Here is a 17,989-nt window from a genome sequence, read left to right as displayed (position 1 = left end):
ATTAGGGTGTTAATGGACCTCTCAGTAAGTCAGGTAAGGGGAATAAATTATTAAAGGTATTTTGAGTACTATTGGTTGAGTTAATACGTGAAATTATTATGATATGAAAATCAGATAAAAATTGTGTGGCATATGAGTAATACTGAATTGTGATGTTTTGAAATGTGAGACATGATTATAAAAATGTTTTCTATGATAAATGGGGAAATATGAGAATATGATATGTTTTATGATGAAATGTGGAAATTCACAAAATGATATAGAGCACGGTACCGTTGCTAGTGAGGTGCTAGTGCAACCACATGGTCTCATGGTGAGTGTGGTGTTGACAGTTGATTGAATAAGTGAGAAGGGTAGTTTTACCCCCTGGGTCCGGACCAGGGTTATATGGCGGACCAATCGTACTATAGACGTATGGATGATTTCCTATTTTGATCTAACCGGGTAGCCCAACCACGGTTAGATCCAGCTTTTGGACCGCACAACCTCGACCATGGGGGGAAGCATGGCGTGGAGAAAATATCCTCAAGGTAGCCATGAGTTACAGAAGTAGATGTATTGGTTACCAAGGACACTCATGTGCTAGATGATGAAATGAAATTGAAATTGAAAAGAAAGAACGTGAGTTTAATATCATAGATAAATAAGGCAAAGTAAAACTCTCCGCCTGAGGGCGTACTGAGTAAGGTGAGTGCCCTGATAAGTATTAGTTGTAGCCACACCTAAACTATTCGGACAAGGTTACAAACGATATCAGAGCAGAGAGGAGCTACATATTTGGGCGTGTGATCTCCTCTATCCTCGAGAACTTTCGCTGTTAAATATGGGCTGCATGTGAATGAGTTGAAAAATGGAATTAAAGCTTATAATAGTTTGTGTTTTATATCTATATGACTATGAGTTTAAATGGTATATTTTTCTCAAATGGTATTATCACTGAAATGAATATATTATGATATGATGAAACTTATACTGCCACACACTGTAAATAATTTATTCCGTCTTACTGAGATGTGTGTCACCCAAATATTTAAATATTTCAAGGAACTGAGAAAGATCAGGTGGTAGAGCTCCAAGATAGAGGGGAGCTGGTACCCTGATAGACAGGGTGAGTGGTTGAGCTAGGGATGTGTGATTCCTCTAGAGTTTATGGTTGATTTTTGAGAATATGTTAGACATGTGTAAATATATATATATGGATGTGTAGTGCTCTGGGTATTTTTATTCTGGATGATTTGTATACATTGACTTCCACTGTTAGGATTGCTTGTATGACTGATTACCCGATACCCGCTTCGAGTCGGGTTATGTTTAAATGGTATCAGAATTTATGGCGTGGCCGGTGTTGAGTATGTTCGAGTATGATTAATATTTTTTATTTATGAAAAAAATGGTATGAAAATTGGGGCGTCATAATTTGGTATCAGAGCCTAGGTTTGCTAGGTTTTGTAGACTTTAGTAAACAGCGAAATACAATACTAGAGTGTAGGAATGGATTGTGAGGAGAATAAGAGATGGGTAGATTGAAATATAAGTAAGTTTTTATTAGAGGATGAGACTGGGAATTTAGGGTTCTATCTTGCGACTTGGAGGCAGGAGTTCCGTGGTTGTTTTTGTGATTTTCCTGGGGTGACGATTTCAGGAAAATCATGGATACTATCGCCAATTCTTGTTTCAAAGTGGTAGGATTGAATCTTAAATTGGGATTGAGGATATTGGAGATGAATGATTGTAGAGGAATATTCTATGAGTTTAGTTTGTTGAGTGTGTTAGTGATGTTGTGATGATAAAATTCTAGGATTGTTTTATACCATTTTCAAGATGGACCTAGGGAGTAGCAGTGCACAGGTTGGAGGTGATGATGTAGGGCCTTCCAATATGGGTGCGGAGACCTTGATACAATGTTACGTAGCGTCACACAACAGGTGATGGCAGAGATGGCTAGAAGTTCTGGGGAGCAGAGCTGCACGATTGAGCAATTCACGTGTAGGAGACCTCTATCGCTCTTCGGAGGGGCTGATCCACTAGTAGCTGAGAATTGAGTCCAGGATGTAAAGGATATGTTGGCAGTTCTCCCATGTACAGATGAGCAGAAGGTACTGTTTGTGACGTTTAAATTGACTGGGGCTAAATACTGGTGGAAATTGTTAGCTTTGGTGTATTCCCAAGAGGGGGGTGAATTGGATATTTAAAAAATTTGTCCCTAGGTTAACTAATCTAGCAGTAGCATTACACAAACCTAAGGTCTTTCTATTTAATTATAAACCCAATCAACACATGTACTTCATATAATGAATCAAGCATACAATATACATGTGCTGAAGAATAAAAGTGTGGAAAATAAATTTGCAAAAATATAAAGAACATGCACGATATGTTATCAAGGTTCGTCCAATTGTGCCTACGTCCCTGCCTCTAACTCGCAAGCATAAGGATTCCACTAATGCTCACTTAACGGGTGGAGTAACACCTACTACAACCAGGTCAATTAGCACAGGGCTGACCTCAACCTTTACAAATTCTCCTTGTGGGGTGGAGAAGACCCTAACAATCCTTACAGGCTGGATTACCGCCCCCTCAAGCCATGCTTAGAATACAACAATATTTTTCACAACATAATTGGTATAGTGATTATGCTTTTCAAGTAAAGTAGATATGTACCCAATATAATCTATCACATGCACATCAACAGGTAATGTAAGTTCAGTGATGTGAATATATGTGCAAGTAACACTCAACAAGATATGATCACAATAATGTTCAAGAGTGTTATAAACAAGTTGTATCTTTGAAACAAGCTAAATGAAATCTCACTAGAAAATTAGGGTTTCAAAGATGTTAATTAAATATTCAAACTTAACTCAAAAAATTTTCCTTCAATGTAATGAGCACAAGAGTAGTTTGAAAATATTTTAGCTTGTAGAAAAATATTTTGCACAACAAAATCAAAACTATATGAATCTTGCAATGATAATGCAAAGATCCTTAAGCTTGTTAGTTTGTCCCAACACAAGATTTATGATGTTCAAATCTGTAGGATAAACCTAGCTAAACTCTCCAAAATAATATCAAACAATCAACCAAACAAATGGGAGTATTTGCACTATCTAATAAACACAAGAACAATCAATAAACTCTCACAATATCAAGATATATCAAGGGAATTAATATTTGAGAGTATTTTGGGAAAAATGAGATTTTGAGATAGAGAGGATTTTTGCTAATGATTTTGGCTAATCTCATCTTAATCTTCACAAATGAACCCATATTTATAGACAAGGTCAAAAATATAACCGTTTGAGACCTATTGGGCATTCTTAGAAAATTCAAAAGACACTTAAGAGTAATTATCCCATTTTAACCCTTATTTACCTCAGGTAAAATAAATTTAACCCGAGAAGGTTCGAGTGGTTGAACCGAGGTTCGGTTGCCCGAATAGACTCATTTTAAAATATGTTTTAAAATATTTTGGTAGCCTGAATATTAACTCGGTAGCTCGAACCAAAGTTAGTAGTATTTGTTCCTAGGTTTGAGTGCCTAGTTCCAAGTTCGATTAACCGAACAAGCCAATTCAGTTGCCTAAGCCCATTTTGAACGTGATCATTCGGGCGCCCGAGTAGTTGAAAAGGAACCTGACACAGGTTCAGGTGCCTAGGGAGATATGCTCAATATAGGTTCAGTGCCCGAAACATGAAGTCAACATGTTGACTTGTTCGGTTGCCTGAGCCGTTTTACATGGCTTGGGTTCGGTCACCCGAACCCACTCAACCTTTTCAATTAAGTCTAGATTTTTGCCTTATTTAATTCCCCTGATATAATGAGTGATGTTGGGGACTATTTTACGTGTAAGTTCTAGGACCTAGGGTCTTTCTAAAGTCTTTGAGGACACCAAAAAAATCCGGCATCGATCGACCTTCGATTGACCGAAGGGTGCCCCAATGACATTTGGTACCCTATGGTCAATCTATGGTCATGTTGAGCAACAAAACCTAAATGCATGACATGCAGAGATTACTACAGACCGATATAAATTATTACAAACCCAAATAATATAAATTACAGCAAAAAATAATCTTTAGGGTCTTCAGGCTTCACTTCGCGTGCCATCAATTGATTTGCTAATATAAAACTGCACACAAACTTGAAAGCTATCAAATATTAGAGTATTTGTCATTATCAAAACCGAGTGTGACCTATAAGGTCAACAGAGATTAGTGAAACTGTTGGAGGAGTAGAGACCTGAGCCTGTAGCGGTGATGTGAAGCCACTTTAGGGAGATCTTTTTCGAGAGATACTTCCTCGCTACTGTTAGCAAGTGCGAAGGCAGCGGAGTTTTTGCATTTGACGTAGGGGCCAATGACGATACAAAAGTATGCAGTTAGATTTGTTGAGCTATCCCAGTGTGCCCCATATTTGGTGTCAGATGAGGAAAAGGAGGCGAGGAAGTTAGAGGAGGGCCCGAGACAGAGTTTGTTTGAGCAGGTTATAGGCTTCCGGGCCTAGACTTTCGCAGAGGTAGTGGATAGAGTTACAGTGATTGAGAATAGCCTCTAGGGAGGCACTGTGGTACAGAGCCAGGGAAAGAGGCCCATGCCTTCAAATTTTCAGGCAAGGTCCAGTTGAGAGCCTTGGAGGAGATAGGATAACAGAGGAGGACGGAGATAGGGAGTGGGAGATATGGAAGTACAGGGCAGAAAGATTGTAACAACCTGATTTTTCACGCTATTTTTTCCCCTTAAACATATATAGCAAATCTCCCCGCATTATCTGCTAAAAACATCTCAGGCCCTAAGGGAGCACTAAGGAAACTCTGTTCACATTACATTCCTAAGCAGCGATAAACATAAAACTGTAAACTATATTTACAATATTAGAAATCTAAAAAGTCCCAAAATATACATTATAAAACTCCCAGTGACATCTATCAAAAACCCTGGGATCTACCCAAACAACCAACACCTAGGAAACACTCACCCTTCAAAAAGGGCAGCGCAAAAACCTCTCTACCTGTGAGCCTGATTTGCTCGCCTAGCTGGATCACTTGAAAAATGTTAAGTCACTGGGATGAGACAATGCTCAGTAAGAGAAAATATGCTATCACTAGTGTGTGGCAATTGAGTTACATTTTTAATATATTGATATAATACTGAAACTGTAAAAATGTTAATCTAGTATACCGTACAGATTACATTTATCACAGTTTAAAATAAAACTATATATCTGAGTTTTCTTGTTACACATAATTCTAGTATTATAATAAATCTGCTATTGTACTGTAAATCTGTATATATAGAAACAACTGTGATAATATCCTGGGAACTGAATGTCATGATTTAACCCCCCATGACAAGGTTGTGTGGCCCGTAGGTGGTACTTAACACTGGTTGGCCCACTAGGTAAGTCAATCTGAAACCCTACCAATCATCAATCTGGCCCACTACAATCTCTCTGGGCATGATAACTAGTCTCTACCTCATCAAACAGGCCTCCTTAACCCAGAATACTGAGGAGACTGCAATCTCTCCATAGACACAGTTGATGGAATCCACATACTATCTGAGATATGTGGTTGCACTTTGATATGAAAATAACAATGGTACCGTGCTCTACTGTTTGAATCTGACTGAATATTTCCTCAAGGTCTGATACTATTTAGTACTGATACTTATAATTATCTTACTGTTTTTACTATGATTTTAAAATAACTATAACATTTTTAAACTGATCTGTATAATCTGAATTTCTAACTGAATAACTGAATAATTGAGTGTTATGGTTTTGAAGTCATGACATTCTGAAAAATACTATAAATCATATTTTTTGAAAACTGCATATCTATATTTTCTGCTAATATACTGTAAAACATGATATTTGTAAAACTGTATAAATATTATACTAAATTGTTAAGAACTCATGCCACACAATTAAGTAATTAAAATCTCATGCTCTAAAATCTACATCACCTAATATAATAATAATATTATGGAAAAACTGAATAATAAATTGATAAATACATAATTTTCTAGTAACTTTTTGAAATTCCTTGCATAGCGTATTTTCCTTACTTATCTGTCTGAGAGGCTGGCTTCCATTCAACTCTCGCACCCACGGTGTACCAATCCCAAAAATTTGCATTTACATATACAAATTCTCCAGTAAATAAATACACTCATATTTCCTGAGATTGCCTATTCATAATTTCTTGAACTATAATTTACCTGGGCTTCCGAATAGATACTTGCTGAGCTCTTCAACTCATGACTATAGGGGCCCAAAACACCGTATTCCTAAAAAGATGACACCCCAAATTTATTCTACAAAACACCAGTATATTCTCATAGAATATAAAATCTGACCCCAAATAATACTAGTAATACTAAAAATACCTAAAAATCCACTTACCCAAATTTTAGGATGGTTCCCAAACGGCTCAAATTTAATTTCCGCTCTAACTAGGTTGTAGAGAATCTCCCTAGGACTACCGTGGTAGCTTCTGATTGTCGAACTGGGGAGAATCGGAGTCTAAAATCGTAGAGAGAAGGGGAGAGGGTCGATTTTTAGAAAGAGAGAGAGAGAATTTCTAGCACAATTTCTTGCTGAAAAATCCAATTTAGGCTTACTTATAAAACTGGATTCGTCGACAAGACACGTCACCTCATCGTCGAGTCCATAAAGGAAGTTCGTTGCCGAATACAAGTCTCTCGTCGATGAACTTTAGGCTCTACAAAACCCCCTCTCGGTAAATTCTCATTGATGAGACATGTGTCCGCATCGACGATCCCTAGAAGAATACTCGTCGACGAAATCCTTGTATTCGTTGACGAGACCCTATGAGTCCTTTTTAGAATTTTCCCTTCTTTTTTTATTTTACTATTTAATTACTATAATTCTTCAGGTCTCTACATTCTCCCCTCTTTATAAAATTTCATCCTCAAAATTTGTTTTCTGTATTGAACATCATCCATTAAAGAAAATAGGCTACTTATTTTATTAATTACCCACATGGCCGAGAAAAGAAACCTACCTCAGCTAAAATTCACATTTCTTGAATTTTGCGTACGACTTTCTTTCTCTCAATGTCTGCAACACCAGTCTCAAATGATGCTTGTGCTCCTCAAAATTCCTCGAGTAGACCAATATATCATCTATAAAAACTACAACAAACTGATCCAAAAACTGATGGAACACCCGATTCATTAAATCCATAAATATTGCTGGTGCGTTAGTCAACCCAAATAGAATCACTAGAAACTCGCAATGCCTATATCTAGTTTGGAATGCCGTCTTCGAAATGTCTTCTGCCCTAATTTTCACCTGATGGTAATTTGACTGAAGGTCAATTTTAGAATAGACCTAGGTCCCCTGAAGCTGATCAAACAAATCATCGATCCTAGGAAGAGGATATTTATTCTTGACTGTCAGTTTATTTATTTCCCTATATTCTATGCACATCCTCATGGTCCCATCTTTCTTCTTCATGAATAGAATAGGTGCTCCCCAGGGCAACACATTGGGCTGGATGAATCCTTTATCCAGCAATTCTTGCAATTGATCTTTTAGTTCCTTTAACTTGGTTGGAGCCATTCGGTAAGGTGCTTTAGATACTGGTGCCATCCCCGGTAGAAGATCCACGGTGAATTCAACTTCACTGTCTGGTGGTAAACCAGGTAATTCTTCTAGAAAAACATCTGAAAATTCTTTGACCACAGAAACATCGGCTTGTTTCAGTTCTTATTTTGGTAATTATTTTATGTAGGTGACAAATCCCTGGCAACCATCTTGAATTAGTTTTCTCACTTGAATAGCTGACACAAACTGTGGCGAAGCCCGCAGCACACGTGAACCAATAAATTTGTAGTCATGCTCATCAAGAGGTCTGAAAATTACTACTTTCAAATGACAACTAATACTGACATGATTAACTGCCAACCAATCTATACCCAAAATTACATCAAACCCTTACATGTCTAATATCACAAGATCAGTTGGCAATACTTTTCCCTAAATGACCACTGGAAAATCCCTAAGTACCTTCCTACACCTCGCCACTGATCCATTCAACGTAGGTACAACTAACTCAACATCTAAAAACCGTGTCTCATACCCAGTCAATTTAGCATACCCCGATGAAATAAAAGAATGGGTGGCACCTGTGTTAAAAAAACAACAAATTTATACGAAAAAGCGGTAAAGGTACCTGTAACTACGTCTCCAGCCACCTCGGCGTCACCTGACATCAACGCATAGACCCTCGTCGGTGTAGCATTCCTCTGCTGGCCTCCATGGGGCACCTGATAACCACCCGAAATGGTCTGAGAGCTAGTTCTTGAGCCGGCAATCCCTAACATGACCAAAACTTGTGCCCGGGTCTCCCACAATGATAGCAGATGTTCTCTACCATCCTACATTTACCTAGATGCCTCCGGCCACATCTAGGACAAGCAGGAATAGTTTGTCCACCTTGAGGACCACTGCGACCCATCATTCATCCCTGACTTCCTCCTTATCGATCTCCCCTCCATGGCCCCCGGCTAGAACCTGCTTGGAAATCTTGAGGCATGGGCCTCTTCCTCTGACTCTAAGCTGCGACACCCCTCTGCATGCCACTCTTGATAATAGCAGTTCTGTCCACCACCTTTGCGAATGTCTGAGCCCGAAAATCGATGACCTGCTCAAACAAATTCTGCCTTTGACCTTCCTCAAATTTCCTTGCTTTCTTCTCCTTGTCTGGTGCCAAGTATGGGGAAAATCGAGACAACTCAATAAATCGTGCTACATACTGTGATACTGTCATTTTCCCCTGAGCTAAATGCAGTAATTCTGCTGTCTTCTCACTCTGAACAATAGCATAGAAATATTGCTCGAAGAACAGCTCCTTGAACTGACTCCACATCACTAGCATGGGATCAGGCCTCTGCTCCTCAATCAGCTTTGCCGATCTCCACTAGTGTTTTGCCTCCCCTGTCAATTTAAACGACGCAAATGACAACTTATGTTCGTCTGTACATGAAAGCACTGCCAATATCTCCTCAATGTCCTGAACCTAATTTTCAGCCACAATTGAGTTAACTCCTCCAGCAAAGAATGGGGGCTTCATCCACGTAAATTTAAATTAGGATAGCTTCCCAAGAGGGGGAGTGAATTGGATTTTTAAAATTATTTCAAGTTTAGTTATTTTTTGTATATCAACAATTACAACAAGTAAATACAAAAACAATTCAACCACAACCAATCAACAAGATAATCAAAATCTTGATCTTTGTATCAATAGCCCTGTAATAAATTGTAAAGCATGTTGAATTTATGTAAGCCCTGTGTTTATTCCAAACTCACAATTCTTCTTTGTGTTTAGTTTTTAAACAAACTTTCAGATTAATAAGTTTAGGATGATCAACCAACGTAGTTCCTTTCGGTTTCCGCAATCAATGCTGATCAAGCTAAAACAAATTATCCTCCGGTCTATTTAACAACCATACACTCAGAATTAACAATTTAAAGCATACATGCAGATTGTAAGTATTGCTGAAAAATAAAGAGTAAAGAAGAAAAGAGAGACACAAGGTTTTAAGAGGTTCATCTTATATCCAACCTACGTCCTCGCCTTTGGCAAACCACCAAAGGATTCATTAGTTCAGTTTCGTTGACGGGTTGAACAATACCGATTACAATCACTCCTTCCTTTAGGCTAGAGCCTGCCTCTCCAAACGATATTCCCTCGTTCGGTCCAACGATTCTACAACCTTGAATCCTCTATAAACAAGAATCAAAATATAGAAAATTTTGTGTACAAAAGACACTCTCATAGCAGAGTAGGTTAGTACAACATTCAGCACAAGTATACTTCAAAGTAATTTAAATATAAAAGAATTTGAAGCTCAATATTGAATTTAGATCACCAAATATCTTTCAAATATTGAAAGATTCAGTCTTTGAAAGCTTTACTTCGGAGTTTGAATCAATAGCAACTTAGTATTTGAAGTTGGAAGAACACAAGAGAGTTTGAAAGCTTTTTAAGAACTTTGATTGCTGAAAATTTCTTGGTGTGTAAAATATTTGAAGTTTGGGGCTATTTATAGATGTTTTAAAGGTAATTCCTTACTCCCAAAGTTTCCTTGAAGTAATCCCAAGTTTTTCAAAATAGTAGTGCCCAAAAAATTCATTTAAAAAATCTTCTCGTTGGAAAATTTTAAACCAACGTTCGAGTGGCAGTCACTTGTCGTAGAACAACTTTAAAACTTAGAACATTGGCAGTCGCCTACCAGAACCCAAGTAGTCACCTGGCATGACCACCTAGGTGCCTGGCTATGTTCAGGCAGTAGCCTGGCACCCTATTGTCTCTTTGAAAATTCTTCATTTAATTTGGGCAGTCGCCTACCACATGAAGTCAGTCGCCTGGCCCTTCTGTTTTAAAAAATTTTCTTTTTAAAACCCTTCTTTTCTTTGATTTGAAAAACATACTTTAGGGTTTTTCTAAAAATATATTTCTAAGTTTCTTTTGATTTTATGAGAGCTTCAATTCATTTTATACTTGAAATTAACTTGAAGTACTTACATATAAACATTCTTAAAACTTTATTCCTTTGATCTTCAAGTAAGTCCTTGTTCTTTTATCATCTTTGAGTTTCTGATCTTTTCTTTGAGCTTTCATCAAGTTATCTTTAATCATCATGCTCTTCAAGATCTTTTTTTTATCCATAAACTTTATCATCCTTTTGAGTTTTGTCACTACCTTTAAGCTTTGCCTTTTTTCTTGAAAAACTTTCACTTAAACCATATTAAACACATCATGATTTGTTATCATCAAAATAAAAATTGTAAGCCTTGTTTAGGCCAACATAAACTACTCGATCGTGTAGCCACGCTCCCTGAGGCTCCTAGCCATCTCAGCCATCACCTGCTGGGTGACGCTGTGCAATACTGCTTTAGAATATTTACCCCCCATATCAGAAGGTCCTATTTCGTCACCCCTAGCATTTGTACCATTGCTCCCTGGATCCATTCGGGAAAGATGAAGGATATAATATAAGGACCCTATCTCCCTTACATATCTAATTTATTTCATCTAATTGAAATCTCATATTCACTATTAACTACCCTTGTCCTAACTCAAAATCCAATCCTACAACCTAGACACACGACTCGTCAATAGTTTACTATGACTTTCCAGAAATCGCCACCCCGGGAAAGACACAGAAACCACCACAAAAACCTTGTACCCAAACCACATAACAAAACCTCAAATTTTTTTTCCTATATTCTGGTATTGTTTCCACTGCACTCTAGGGTCTACAGAACCTAACAACCTAGGTTCTAATACCAAATTATAACGACCTGATCTTTCATGCCTTTTTTTCCCTTAAACATATATAGCAAATCTCCATGTATTATCTTCTAAAAATATCTTAGCCCCAAGGGAGCACTGAGAAAACTCTATTCACATTACATTCCTAAACAATGATAAACATAAAATTGTAAACTATATTTACAATACTAGAAATCTAAAGAGTCCCAAAATATACATTACAAAACTCCCAGTGACATCCATCAAAAACCTTGGGATCTACCCAAACAACCAACACCCAAGAAACACTCACCCTTCAAAAAGGGCGGCGCAAAAACCTCTCTACCTGTGAGCCTGATATGCTCGCCCAACTGGATCACCTGAAAAATGTTAAGTCACTGGGATGAGACAATGCTCAGTAAGAGAAAATATGCTATCACTAGTGTGTGGCAAATGAGTTACATTTTTAATATACTGATATAATATTGAAATTGTAAAACTGTTAATCTAGTATACTGTACAGATTACATTTATCATAGTTTAAAATACAACTATATATCTGAGTATTCTAATTATACATAATTCTAGTATTATAATAAATCTGCTGTTGTACTATAAATCTGTATACATAGAAACAACTGTGATAATACCTTGAGAACCAAATCTCCTGATTTAACCCCCCATGACAGGGTTGTGTAGCCCGTAGGTGGTACTGAACATTGGTTGGCCCACCAGGTAAGTCAATCTTAAACTCTACCAATCATCAATCCGGCCCACTGCAATCTCTCTGGGCACGATAACTAGTCTTTAACCCAGAATACTAGGGAGATTGCAATCTCTCCATAGACACGGTTGACGGAATCTACATACTATCTACAATATGTGATTGCACTCTGATATGAAAATAGCAACGGTACTATGCTCTTCTGTATGAATCTGACTGAATATTTCCTTAGGGTTTGATACTATTTAGTATTGATACTTATAATTATCTTACTGTTTTTACTATGATTTTAAAATAACCATAACATTTTAAAACTGATTTGTATAATCTGAATTTCTGACTGAATAACTAAATAATTGAGTGTTATGGTTCTAAAGTCATGACATTCTGAAAAATACTATAAATTATATTTTCTGAAAGCTGCATATTGATATTTTCTGCTAATATACTATAAAACATGATATTTGCAAAACTGTATAAATACTATACTAAACTGTTAAGAACTCATGCCACACAATTAAGTAATGAAAATCCCATGCTCTAAAATCTCCATCTCCTAATATAATAATAATATTCTGGAAAAACTAAACAATAAACTGATATATACATAATTTTCTGGTAACTTTCTAAAATTCCTAGCATAGCGTATTTTCCTTACTTATCCGACTGAGAGGCTGACTTCCACTCAACTCTCGCACCCACGGTGTACCAACTCTAAAAACCTGTATTTACATATACAAATTCTATAGTAAATCAATACACCCATATTTCCTAAGATTTCCTAGTCATAATTTCTTGAACTATAATTTACCTGGGCTCCCGAATAGATACTTGCTGGGGTCTTCAACCCATGACTATAGGGGCCTAAAACACCATATTCCTGAAAATATGACACGCCAATTTTATTCCAAAAAATACCAGTATATTCTCATAGAATACAAAATCTGACCCCAAATAATATTGGTAATACTAAAAATACCTAAAAAATCCACTTACCCAAATTTTAGGATGGTTTCCAAACTGCTCTGTTTATTTAGGTGTAATCCCAAGAGGGGGGGGGGGGAGGGGGGGTGAATTGGGTCTTTTAAAAATTCTTTGAAACTTATTTACCAATCAATCCCTATATCTATGTTTAACTAATTAATGGTTGGAATTTGATGTTGATTTGAATTACTAAATCAATGAATTCCTTTTTACCCAATTAAGTGCATGTAAAGTTATTCAACAAACACAAGCAAGCTGAAAATTGAAATACGATGCGGAAAATAAAAAGGATAAGGGAAGAGAGAATGCAACCACGATTTTACGAGGTTCATCCAACCCGACCTACGTCCTCGCCTTGAGCAACCCACTCAAGGATTCAACTATAATCCCTGCTCCTTAAATTGGGATGGAGCTTCCCTTAAAATCTGCTGCTTACAAGAGGTACAGCTCCCTCCTAATCTGCTGCTTACAAGAGGTACAACTCCCTCCTAATCCGCTACTTACAAGAGATAAAACTCTCTCCTCAACCTCGGTTCACAAACTGAACCTTGAATACAATTTAATCTGCAAAACATTCAATGTTGCTTCTAACAAAGCTAGTTAGTACAATTCAAAGTCCTAGTACATAATCATATGATAAAACTCTAAGCTCAGAATGTATGGAAACGATACAATCGTTTATGTATGAAATGCTTCAATACACAAATTTTCTCTTTAACCAAAACTCCCAAGTAATGATATATTTAAAATGCTTTGGAGTATATTAGGGTTCTACTTCACTTTGTAAAGATGCACAATTATGTCTATTGTGAACTTGTTAAAAGCCTTATCTTGAATATTTTATCAATATATATCAAAAAGCTTTCTTTCAAAATATTTAATCACAACCCCGATCTTTGTAATATGTAAATAGATATATGATATGTAATTCAAAGATCAAAATACTGAGTATAAGGTTTTCCAAACAAAATATCCTTCAATAAGATACATATTTATGAATACCAAGGATATATATTCAAGTGTTTTAATATATCTAAAATATGAATCTTTTAACTTAATACACACTTGAATCAAACTATTCAATCAATCACACAACTTAATCAAGTAATGATCTTGTTTAAAAATAAATATGTATATGTATATGCACATCCAAGATCAACCTTTTAGTACTTAATCAAAAATAGATTTTTCAATAATAAGCTCTATGAATACTATATGTATATATGTATATATACTCTAGAATCAAAAATCAATCAACCAAAAGCTAAACAACTTTCTCAAGTAATGATCTTTTCAAAAACAATTTTTATATGTATGTGCACACTCAAGATCAAACTTTTCTAATGATGTTCAATAACAAGTAATGAGATGAGAAGTTCTTGAAAATAATAACTTGAATGATCAAACCTCAATACCAAGTTGACAATCAAGATGTATAAGAAAGATCCCTTTGAGATTCTAAATTGATTTGCCCAAGCTGGATGAGTAGAAGTGGAAGTGTAGGCAATCGTATAGCAATGAGAGCAAGTTTCTCAATATTCTTTCAATAATATGTATTCTTCTCTTCTTGTGTGTCTTAGCTTGATTCTAGGGTTTAGATATTTAGTATTTATAGTGTCGTACCCTTAGGATTGATCTCAACCATTGGATCAAAGAAAAGCCTCGCACGTTCTATTAATAAAAATCTGAATTTTAAACTTTCCCGCGACTTCAGGCAACTGAAGTGAAGTTCAGGCTCCTAAAGTGGTGACTTCAGGCGACCGAAGTTCCAGTTCAGGCAACCGAAGTACCTCGGCCTTCTTGCTGTGTTTTTCCATTAATTCTTCAGGCTACCGAACTTAATCTTTAGGCTCTTGAAGAAATTCTTCAGGCTATTGAGGGTGAATTCAGGCTACTGAAGTCTCTTTTTTTCTCAATTTTCCTTTTTTTTTTTTAAATTAAAGATCTATTTTACTTTCTTTCTTGGCTCTTTTATAAAGGTATTTTCCAAGGTTTTAAGAATATTTCTAAGTCCATGAAAGTCTCCTAATGATATACATGAAATGCATGAATCCTAAAATCATTCTAAGTTATGTTGAGCCTCAAATTAAATCATACGAGAATGTAAGTACATGAGTTCTAAATTCTCATTCCCAAGATATTCTTGGACTTTGTCGCTTGCATCTTGATTCTCGTACTCTTTGAGTTCCATGGTGCTTTCCAAGATTTGTAAACTTTAGTTGAAGGTTTCCATGACTCGTTATCTTTCCGTGCATGCTTAATGTAAGTCCTGTTCACAAACTCAATGCACAGATCAAATACAAAGTGATTTGTCATTATCAAAACAGGATTGGACTCGTAGAGTCAACAATCTCTCCCTTTTTGATGATGACAAATACACGAGCAAAAATATATAATGGGTTATGCCTAACAAGGCTCCCCCTCAATTAATGCATCAAATATTCAATGAATGACAATATGCTCATGTTCATATACAAAGTATTTAGCCTGAATCCAAATGAAATATGAAATATGCTTATGATGAATATGCTTATAAGGTTTCACCTATGACATCAGCCAACTGTTTTTCCCCTTTTGCATATCTCCCTCTTGCAATTAGTTTTACCAACATTCTTTGCTTCCATTTTATTATTTTTGCTTCCAATTTTTCTCCCCCTTTTGACATCAACAAAAAGGTGCATAATAATAAGACATGAATGGACATACTCTTATGTTCTTCTCCCCTTTGAAATCTTAAAGTTTTAATCTTGTTCAACCATTAGATTTTTAACAGACTTTACTTCTCCCCTTTTTACATCAACCATCCACCTTGCATAATGCATAAGATTCAACGATTATGTGAGGATACCAAATATATATTGATGTGATATCAAATGTGAACTAATGTTGATACTAAAATTTGATTGATTTGATACCAAGGGATTACATCTTAAGTGACGTTGCTCCCCCTGAATTATGTCATCTAATATAATTCAAGGCAACCACATTTATTTTAGCTTAGAAAAGTTCTCCCATGTTTTACTTCCTTAAGCTCAAACACATTATGGATTATTCAATAAAATATCTCTCCCACTTTAGTTCTCATCAAAGATTTACTCTAGTATATATCTCTCACCTTTTTGATCTTCAAACTAAATTGTGCTATAGATATTTGCTTTAAGTACATTCTGAAAAGAATTATAACGAGATAGACTAACCATACAGATTCTAATTATATCAATGCATTTCAAAACAAGGTCATGTGGTTAACTCAAACAATTTTCGGCAATGGAATATATTTTTCATTTTGCATATTCAATAAAATCATCAAAATTGAGTGCATGCAACAAGTGTAGTTTAGAATAGCTTAGAAAATCATGTGGTTAACATGTTGTATCACATCTGCACAAATGAATTTACACATACCAATTATGATTTGATACCAAATGTGAACACAAGATATGATACTAAGTGTGCTTATGCTGATGTTTCAGAGCGATAGTATTTTCAAGTTAAATTGCTCCCCTTTAGTTATACTCTTATCACAATCTTATGTCTTTTCCTTGTAATCATTCTTCACTAGTTTAGCCAAGTGTTCTAAGATTTTTGAATGATTTATACTTAACTTTACCAACTTTAGCTTAGAAAACCAAAAAGTCATAAACCATTTTACTTCAGAGTCATAAGCCTATATTGCTTCTTTTCTTATGCATCTCAATGCATAGGTTTCCTAGTCATTTGCGTTATTATATAGATTGAAACCTATGGCATATAGCTTAGCCATTTGACACATTCAAACTCTTCTAATAGATTTGACTTAAAGTTTGAGGGTTTTTGAAGTGAGATTTTTCAAATACTCTTAACAGTTTAATTATCATTAAGTTCAGAAGAATATTCATTGTGTGTGGACAATATTCAAAATATTTTCATGAGAGTGAATATATCCAACTACATAGGCCAAGGAGCAATTTTGAATAATATTAATTTTGGAACGCTGCTCTTTAGGTATTTCTAATTATCCAATTATTGGACGAAACCTTATAAGTATGTCTTTAATTCTAAGCAAGGGTACTACCTTATAATGGATGAGTCTTTACCGGATATGATCAGGGTATGGTAAAGATTTCTTGTGGAGGATGTTGCTTAATCACATATCAAACTTAGGGATTTTTACGTTTTAAGCACAACGGGAATATTCATTAAGAATGTCTTTGTAAACAATTTTATTCCCTTAGAGAATTCCACTAATTTGATTATAACAGGATATCTTTTAATAAGCACTTGAAAGATATAGAGTTTATGATTATTAGTGCTTGTGGCTAGAATTATGACTGATTCAACCCTTCAAGGATCCAAGAGTGAGTTTAGGATTAGATGATTTTTAATATATGATTTATTACTAAAGGCTTAGTCTTATGCAATGGACATGATCTACTTAACTTAGGATTTTAATATTTAAGCATGTGTTAAGCACTAAGAATTATTCGTTAAACGGCAATGCTCTACCTCATTTGGAAAAGGATTAATTCTTCAAAGTATGATTTTTGTCACTAGCTCATTGCAAGGATATTAGGTTCATGATATTTTAACAACTAATCTCTTAACCTTCACTTTGAATACATCAAGATTAGCATGCTATTCAATATTTCAACATTTTACCCAATCATTACGATATAAAAGCATTAGGTAGTTAGATTGGATATATTGTTTTAAAAAAATCATATTAACTCAACTTTCTTGTAGGATTCTTAGTATAATAATAGTGCAGTAGATACACATACTAAGATTTACATATTAAGCATATACTATTCCCAAGCCTATTAGTTATCTCGTCCCCCTTTTTTTTTGTGTGGCTGACTTCACTAAATTCTCAATCCTAAAGTCTAAAGGGGAGTATTTGGGGTTTGTTTGGTACTCATTTTTGTTTGACTTGCCAAACCTGTTTGAGTTTCACACCTTTCCTTTTAAATGGACAATCAAATTTAATGTGTCCTTTATTTTTACATAATACACAGGTGGTG

This window comes from Malania oleifera, chromosome 3 (genome assembly GCF_029873635.1).
Source record: "Malania oleifera isolate guangnan ecotype guangnan chromosome 3, ASM2987363v1, whole genome shotgun sequence".
In the NCBI taxonomy this organism is placed as follows: Eukaryota; Viridiplantae; Streptophyta; class Magnoliopsida; order Santalales; family Ximeniaceae; genus Malania; species Malania oleifera.
Note: the sequence above shows the minus strand (reverse complement) of the source record.